The following is an 8,909-nucleotide window of genomic DNA, read 5'->3' on the forward strand; positions in this document are numbered from 1 at the left end:
GGGGGTTCTGTTCATACTGGGCTGGGCCAGCTGGAGTTCTTGTCAGGGCAGTTGCTATGTTTGAGGTGAGGTTTCGGTTTTCAATTGCCTGAGTTAAGAGATAAGCCGACAAAAAGAACTTAAGGAAAAAATGTGGGACAAAGGTCAGTGAGTCCAAGCAGGTGGGCAGTAAAGGTTAGGACTTGGGGTCTAGCTGGTGACACTTGGAACATGGAAAAGCAATTCGGCCTCAAATGTTGTTACTGATAACCATCACATTTGCCATCTAGGTGTTTTTGAACACTGTTTTGTGCTTGTAAAAGAAGTGTCCTTTTGGTAAAAAAAGAAAAAAAAATCTTCCTCAAAATGGAGGCATTCTGAATGTCATTAATTACATTACAAAATAATGTAATCATACAACACAAAGTGAAGGGAAGATCAAGAAATTATGTCTTTTGTGTGTATTTGGATGATTCAAGTCTAAAATTTTTTTCCTGGCCTCAATTGTTGTTGTTGTTTTAACTCCTTTCCTTCTCAATCGCTCTTTTGCTCTACACTAAGCAGGCCCAACTCAAAAATAGAAATCATAATTCTTGAACAGAATTTGACAATGGAAAGAGAGCCCTGAGTGTGGTCCAGTCCAACCGTGTTATTTTAGAGATAAAGACACTTAGCTCCAGTGAGGTTAGCTTTTTGTCTCACAAGGCACGGCGAGGAGTTGGCAGAGGAAAACTAGAGAATTAGTTTTCTGAGTCACATTACATTGCTTCTCAGGGAAACCATGGAAGAGGAAGGTGGTGGGATTTTATATTTTTATTTTTTCATTGTCAAGACACACCTAGAGCATCTTAAAACTTAGAAACTTAGTTAAGAAGTTTAAATTGGAGATAAGTCTGCTACCATTTTGAAATACCTACCCTCAAATAAATGGGAGGTGAAAAGAAATGTATCCAAAAAAATGAAATTGGGCAATCAACTATGCTTGTTGGTTTTCGTATCCTTTGTATTTTATTCTGTGTCATTAAAAATATACTTTTCAGGGGCTCCTGGGTGATGCAGCTGTTAAGCGTCTGCCTTCGGCTCAGGGTGTGAGCCCAGCGGTCTGGGATGGAGCCCCACATCAGGCTTCTCTGCTAGGAGCCTGCTTCTTCCTCTCTCACTCCCCCTGCTTGTGTTCCCTCTCTCGCTGGCTGTCTTTCTCTGTCAAATAAATAAAAATATTTTAAAATATATATATATATATACTTTTCATAATTCTATTTGCTAGATCAATTCACAAAGTCCTGATAAGGTTTTCCACGAGCAACATGCTTCCCATGTTCTCATCTGTTTAAAGCTCTTACTGTTTTTGCTTCTTTTCTCTTTCCACTACGTTGGACACGGTGGACACGGTGCCTCTCCTCCCCCACCCCCAGCCTTGTTTCTCATTAGGATTGCAGGTTGGCAAGTTCCATTATTAAAGCTCAGGCAGAGAGAAGAGATGTAATTGAGGTCCTTCCTAGAGTAGAACACAGAAAAATATGTTTCCTTTTTTTTTTTTTTTTTTGACCCTCATCTTTCCCATGCCATGACTAGGAATAGTTGGTGGCAGATCCCCCTGTGCTCACACACTGATTCACAGCTGGTGAATTGTTTAGCACTCGGCTTGTAGCCTGACCTACACCAGCAACCAGAGCTGGGGCGAGGCACATAACTTCTGTCATAACTGCATGCAGAAAATGCACAACGCTGAGTTTGGAAAGTGAGAAAAAGGATAAAAATGTCTAAGTATCAAATATTCAAACTCTTCAGTAGATCCAGTTTATATTTGTGGAAAATCTTGCGTTCCCTTTATCTACTTAAGGACAACTTCCAATGGATTAATCAGGGTATTTGGCTGTCTTCCACTTGGAATAAAAAATGAAACATCACAAGAAACCTGTTATCAGAGATTTTTGTTTCTCTTTGTTAACAACACAGGTAAACAAACACACGAATTCGCCTTCTATATCTAGACTACTGGAGAGTGACCGTCGTTCAAAGTGATAATCCAAAAATGTACCACACACGTTCAAGCATGGAAAAGGAGCTTTCTGTTGTTTATTAATCTAATTCAACTGAATTTGGTTTTACTAATTCAACAAAGAGAAGCAATAGTCTTTAGAATATTTTTATTCAGCAAAAACACGAACAAAAATAAATTTAGCTGCATTTCATCAGAAAATTGATTTGGTCAAGACACCCTATTTCCTGAGCATTTTGGTTCAGGCTTCATAATTTAGTATCTACCCCTGAAGCCACTTTTGAGACATGGTATTTAAAAAATTTTGTTCCTCCCAAATTCAAAGAAACATTTTTTTTAATAGGGAAAACATTTTTCAATTCTGCCACATTTTTTGACTGTGATATCAAGTACCTAACGTTTTTTGGATAAAATAATGCATTCTGTAAGAGATCTACACCACTCATTAATGACTGCTTCATTTTCTGGGCTGAATCCTGTTTGTTGCTCCCCTGCATTCAGATACTCAGATAAATTATCTACTTTCGCTGAAGCATTACTAGCTATATACTTAGGCATAATTAAAAACTCTGAAGTTTTCTTAGGAATACATGAGCTCTTTGTTTTTAAGAACCTTCTGCAAATGAATAGAAGGGAACATTTTGTAGTCTCTCTACTATTATACAAAATACCACAGAATAATAATCACAATTATCTTTTCTTCCATTAAACATTTCACTGAAAATCTATTCATGTTCAAGTACTTTTGTTAAGTAACATTCACCATTTGTTCTCATTTTTAATACAAAAAGGGTTTGCCATAATTGCAGCCTTGTGTCCCAAACTCATGTTTTTAAAAAGATGCAGCATCTTCTGGTTTTCAAATTTCAGAACACGGAAACAAGTAAAAAATAAAGGAAGGCTTTTAAAAAATATCAGATCAACACCTTCACCTCCAGCTTTTGAATTTAGCTTTAAGGTCACTTGGGCTTATTCTTTGGTTTTGATGATAGCCAATGCTTGCTTTTCAGATGTAGCTACTGCTTAACTTTCATGACGCATTGTTCTGCAGGGACACGTATAATGCCATTTGTGCACATACTGTGATAACAGTACGTCCTAGCTCGAAAAAGAGTATATCGTCACTAGAACCTAGCAAAATATTAGCAACTCCTCTCACCCGCAAAGACTTCCAACAGGCTTCCCCTTTTCCCTAAAAACTGGTGGATTATTTACAGCTACTGTAGGGGGAGGACAAATAATTTTTCCTTCACCCTTCTAAGTTCTTGGCGGAAATCTACCGTAATAAAAGACAGATAAACATAAGAACAAACAGAACTTAATCACATGGAGATACCCAGAAAAACTGATTAACTCCTTCAAATGGCTCAAGTTGCCACCTTAAATACCATTGTCAGCTAAAGACAAAAGAAAGATGTTGGGGTGGGGGGAAACCAGTTATGAGAGGTTACCCCGGGGAAAAAAACTGGTAAACAAAGGTTTATGCAGATTTAAGTGAGAGCCTTCTCCACTACCAGATTCTCCTGTGATTTAGTCATTCTTCACTTCCTGGTACAGACAAGAAGACACCCTTGCAAATGGAGATTTCCCTTATAAAAGGGTAACCTCTACTCTGTCTTTAGAGGTTCTCCGGTGTCTGCTTTTTCTCGAAATAATCAGGTCAAAATAATTCTTATGTCAAAAAGAGGCATATTTGGGGGTGATAGATTCTGCTACGCTTCACTACCTTAGTTCAGTTTGTGTGGGAGAACGTAGAGTAGGAAGTGGGGGATTGTGTATGGCTATGAAGGAGCCATCATAAAATTTTGGTTTTGTTTATGTGACTAAGATGGGAAACCATTTGTAGGGTTTTGAACAGAAGAGTGAGGTGGGGATTTGACTTCTGTTTTAAATATGAATCGCCCTGGCTGCCGCGTTGAGAAAAGATTGTAGGGGGCAAGAACAGAGGCAGAAAATAGGGAGATCAGTGGTGTGCTATTGCAATAATTGTGATAATTTGTGATTGTGATAATTTGGGACAGGATAGTGCAAAGTGGTTGGATTTGGAATATCTTAAGCAGACCCCACACCGAGGGTGGAGCCTGACAAGGGGCTCAATCTCAGGACCCTGAGATCACTACCTGAGTGGAAACCAAGAGTCAGATGCTTAAATGACTATGCCACCCAGGCACCCCAGAAAAAGACTTTAAATAACTTATTCATTCCTTAATTTCTGGTTTTGGTGTCATTGCTTGTATATGTCATTGAGGGGGAGCCTGGCTGGCTCAGTCAGGGGAGCACTCTTGATACACAATGTTTTAATATACATATACATTATGATATGATCACCACAATGATGTTAATTGATACATCCATCACCTCATATGGTTATCATTTTTTTGTCTGTGTGGTAAGAATACTTATTTAAAATGTAATAAAAAACATTAAAAAAAGAATACTTTTTTAAGATTTACTTGCTTATCAAATTTCCAGTATACAATGTAATATTGTTAACTATAGTCACCATACCGTACATTAGATCTCGAAATTATTCATCTTATAACTGGAAATTTGTACCCTTTGACTAAAATCTTCCTGTATCTCTCAACGCCCAGATTCTGGCAACCACTGTTCTAATCTCTGGTTCTATGAGTTCAATTTTTTTAAATTAAAATATAAGTAAGATCATACCGTATTTGTCTTTCTGTGTCCCTTATTTTACTTAGCATAATGTCCTACAGGTTCATCCATGTTGTCGCAAATGTCAGAATTTCCTTTTATTATGGTTGACATATTATATATGTGTATATGTATGTGTGATATATATATATCTTACATTTTCTTTATGTATTCATCCATTGACAGACATTTAGATTCTTTCCATGTCTTAGCTATTGTGAATAATTCTTCAGTGAACATGAGTGTGTAGATATCTAGATGGTGATTTCATTTCTTTAAAAAAAAAAGATTTATTTATTTATTTATTAGAGAGAGAGTGCGAGCTGCAGGGGGGGGGGTGTCGAGGGGCAGAAGGAGAGTGAGACAATCCTCAAGCCAACTCCCTGCTAAGCTCAGAGCCTGATGGGGGTTGGGGCTCACTCCCAGGACCCTAAGATCATGACCTGAGCCACAACCAAGAGCTGGCTGTTCAACTGACTGAGCCACCCAGGTGCCCCTCATTTCCTTTGGATATTAACCCAGATGGGGGATTGCTGGATCTTATGGTCGTTCTATTTTTTAGTTTTTGAGGAACTTGCTTACTGCTTTCATAATGGCTGTACCAATGTAAGATACTTTTAATTTCTTCAATACTTTTTGAAAAGAAGGAATATTTTTCTTGAACGGAGTTAATAGACTTCTATTCTCAACAGCAGAGCATCAATTCAAGCATATCCATGTTTGATATAAGATGGCACAGAAAGAGTCTAGCTGGCTGCTTAGGCTGTATCTTACAGCGTGTCTATACGTGGTGGGGGGAGGAGGGAGAGTCACAATGCATTACAAAATCTGCTTATCAGGGGCTTGAGCCCTAAGGTTCGCAATGAAATATATGGTAGGTGAAAGTTTCTTTTGGTATAAAGGAATCCTAAAGGACTGAATTATCTTAACGGCTACTGTAATCCAGTTATAATACTCAGATGCACCCTTTGCTTTAATAAGAATAGGGCTGTAAAGGAAAATGGAACCCTCCTAAGGCACCGGAGAATGAACAAATTGCTACACCCTGAGTCCCTTACATTATTACATCTCTTTGTCAATCATCAGAATTTTTTTCCATTTCAATTTTCCTCATGAAAGACCTGTTTACATGATTACTTGATTACAGTTCATTGTTATATTTTATATTTTTAATTTTTTTTAAAGATTATTTAGTTATATTAGAAAGAGAGAGGGAGCAGGGGGAGGGACAGAGGGTGAGGGAGAGAGTGAGGGTGAGAAACATAGTCCCCACCAAGCAGGGAGCCTGATGTGGGGCTCCATCTCATGACCCTGAGGTCATGACCTGAGCTGAAATCAATATGCTCAACCAACTGAGCCACCCAAGCGCCCTGTTATATTTTAAATTGACACCTTCTTTTAAATGGGGTGCTTCTGGGGCGCCTGGGTGGCTCAGTTGTTAAGTATCTGCTTGTGGCTCAGGTCATGATCCCTTGCTCAGCGGGGGGCCTGCTTCTCCCTCTGCCTGTTGCTCCCCTGGTGGTGCTCCTCCCCCACTCTCTCTGACAAATAAATAAATGAACCTTAAAAAAAAATAAATGGGGTGCTTCTCACTTAAGAAACCCCTAGTCTAATTGTCAACATACCCAGAAATCACCTCTTACATGAGTTATTTTCCTGAAAGTATTTTCCCAGGTGATTAATTTTATCCATTTGGTTTTGATTCTTTTAATTTTTCCATTCAAACCATAACATTCCTGACCTCAGCTAAAAAATCTGGAAGGATATTATATCTGGAGCCTATAGTTTTGTTGACTGAGTACAATTCGCATGGAGAAACCTATTTTTAAAAAATATATATAACGCATTTCAAACCACTAAAAGATTAACATTTTTATATTCTTAATTTCAGCTGAATACATCCCAAGTTTCTGCCAGGTCTTACCCACTTTTGACTAAGGTATAGTCAAAAGCTGTTCCTCTGGGATTAGTCACATCTCACCGACTTCACTCACTGATTAACAGGCCGAGTAAAGTTCAGTTGCTTTCAAGCAAGCCAATGAAGTATTTCCATGCATTTAACCGATTTCTCAAATTGTAATATGAAACTTGTCAAGGAAGGATTATAAGTGGGAACCGAGACAGATTTCTTTAGTTTCAACCCACTACATTATTTTTTTTTAAAGACTTATCCATTTACTTGAGAGAGAGAGAGAGAACACAGGGAGGGGAGGAAGGGTAGAGGGAGAGGGAGAAGCAGCCCCCTCACTGAGCAGGGAGCCCAATGGGGGGCTCAATCCAAGCCCAAGGCAAACACTTAACCAACTGAGCCACTTATGTGCCCCTCAACCCACTACATTAAATTTTGCCTTACCTCAATTTGGTTAACCTCTTAATGCTGAAAGGATAACCAAAAACGTTAGAAGTTTTGAAGTTAAAAATACAGCCACTTTAGGGGTGACTGGCTGAGGCAGTCTTCAGAGCATGCGACTCTTGATCTCAGAGTGGCGAGTTTGAGCCCCACCTTGGGCGTAGAGATCACTTTAAAAAAAAAAATTAAAAGAATACAGCCACTTTATATTCCTCTAAAATAAAGAATACAAAACAAAAAAGCCAATTGACATCAATAGCAGTTCTCGTATTCATTTATTAACATTTCTATGATTACAACTTATATATGCTACTTATATTTTCTGAGACTACTTTAGATTTTCAAATACTCTCATGTTTTTACCCTTTCTATACTATAACCACGAGCTATATACTTTGTGATACTTGAAAAATCATATTGCTGTGGATGCCTAAATTGGCTAGTTTTTATATATGGATTTTTCTGGTAATATGTTCCTAAAGCTATAGAACAGTTTAAACTTGTTTTGAAGTTCAGACACTGAACATTGTGTGTTCTTAATGCTGTGGCCGACCCATTATATTTTAACGTACAAGCTTTTAATGATGAATTTCCAAACCACTCTATGGGAGTTACCATGGACACTAAGAGGCTCTCCACTGCCAAATCAGATAGGAAAATGGTTCTTTTAATACATTTCAGGTATCTGTAGACTTCCAGAACTGGTTCTGTCACAAACAAATGGGACTTTGCCTTAATTTGTCAGAGATTTTCTGACAGCATTTCAGCTACGCATTTTTGTTTCATTTTTTTCTACCCTCTGCCTCAGTCTGTATTTTATCTTTGTGAAAGACCTTACAGTGAAGACACAAGATAATTTCCTAAATATTATTTGGCTTTGACAATAAGGCCTGTGTTCAGGGTTGGACTGGCAGATAAGGAGAGATTTGCTTACTGTGTCTCCTCCACAGGGACACCTACCAAATCCTGGGGAGACATATTTCTGCCTATAACCTCTCATTTGGTAAGTGTAATCTTGCATGCATTCTTGTTGTATGCTTGTGATTGTTGCTAAAATGCCCTAAAACAATGAATTTAAAATCTATTTACCTTCTTGGGAGTATCTTCTTCGATAGGGATTTATTATGTAATCCAGTCGATAGACTTATGAAGCCTATTCTACTAGGAAAAGGTTTGATATATTGAGGGAGTATCATTATGCTTTTATTTTTACCATAACATGTATTTTGCTCTGTAAAATCTCTTAGTTAAATGTTATAGAATGAGTTTGGGGCAAAATAGGGTTGGCTCTCTCCCTCTTACACAATCATTAGACATTTTTATATATCATCAAATATTTCTCGAATATTTAAATACATTTATAGTCCTGTATTACAATTTTGCTTCTTTAGTAGTGTTCTAAAGCTGATCCATGATGCTGAGCTAACCAAGGTACTGTCAAAACCTTATGTTTTCCTCATTCTAATCATTTAATGATTTTTACCTTCAGACTAAATTTTTTTCTAAATTTTTATTACTATTAGGCCTACACAAATTTATTTTTTATTTTTATTTTTTTTTTGATACCACTTATAAGTTCTTTATATATTTTTTTTAATAGTAACCCTTCCTTTTTTTTTTTTTTATAATGATTTTTTATTATATTATGTTAGTCACCATACAGTACATCCCCGGTTTCCGATGTAAGGCTCGATGATTCATTAGTTGTGTATAACACCCAGTGCACCATGCAATATGTGCCCTCCTTACTACCCATCACCGGTCTATCCCATTCCCCCACCCCCCTCCCCTCTGTAGCCCTCAGTTTGTTTCTCATAGTCCATAGTCTCTCATGTTTCATTCCCCCTTCTGATTACCCCCCCTTTCTTTATCCCTTTCTTCCCCTACTGCTCATTCTAGTTCTTATGTTCCATAGATGAG

This window comes from Ursus maritimus (assembly GCF_017311325.1).
Source record: "Ursus maritimus isolate PB19 chromosome X unlocalized genomic scaffold, ASM1731132v1 scaffold_X1, whole genome shotgun sequence".
NCBI classification, from domain to species: Eukaryota; Metazoa; Chordata; class Mammalia; order Carnivora; family Ursidae; genus Ursus; species Ursus maritimus.